Here is a 599-nt window from a genome sequence, read left to right as displayed (position 1 = left end):
GCACCACAGACCATTGCTGCGGTTCGCGTCCGAAGGACGAGCATATCAGTACGAGGTCCTGCCCTCCGGGCTGTCCCTGTTGCCCTGTGTCTTCACGTAAGTTGCGGAGGCAGCCCTTGTTCCCTTGAGAGAACAGGGCTTTCACATTTTCAACTACCTCGACGACTGGCTCGTACTAGCTCAGTCTCAGGATCAGTTTTGTGCACACAGGGACTTGGTGCTTTCGCATCTCAGCCGGTTGGGCCTTCAGGTCAGCTGGGAAAAGAGCAAACTCTCCTTGGAGCCTCATGCAAGGACGTGCTCAGTCGGTGTTGAACTGCCTGAATACGTTCAAGGGCAGGACGGCGGTCCCACTGAAACACTTTCAGAGGCTCCTGGGGCATATGGCGGCTGCAGCGGCAGTCACGCCGCTGTGGCTGCTTCATATGAGACCACTTTAGCACTGGCTTCATGATCGAATCCCGAGGTGGGCGTGGCAGCGCGGCACTCACCGGGTCCAAGTTTGGCCAGTGGCCAAACCTTCACCCCGTGGTCAAACCTTGCGTTTCTCCGGGCAGGAGTGCCCCTAGAACAGGTCTCCAGGCATGCTGTGGTTCACA

The sequence above is a fragment of the Sinocyclocheilus rhinocerous genome, unplaced genomic scaffold (assembly GCF_001515625.1).
Source record: "Sinocyclocheilus rhinocerous isolate Xijiao unplaced genomic scaffold, SAMN03320098_v1.1 scaffold45, whole genome shotgun sequence".
Classification (NCBI taxonomy): Eukaryota; Metazoa; Chordata; class Actinopteri; order Cypriniformes; family Cyprinidae; genus Sinocyclocheilus; species Sinocyclocheilus rhinocerous.
The sequence above is the reverse complement of the archived record's forward strand: the minus strand, read 5'-3'. Positions refer to the sequence as shown.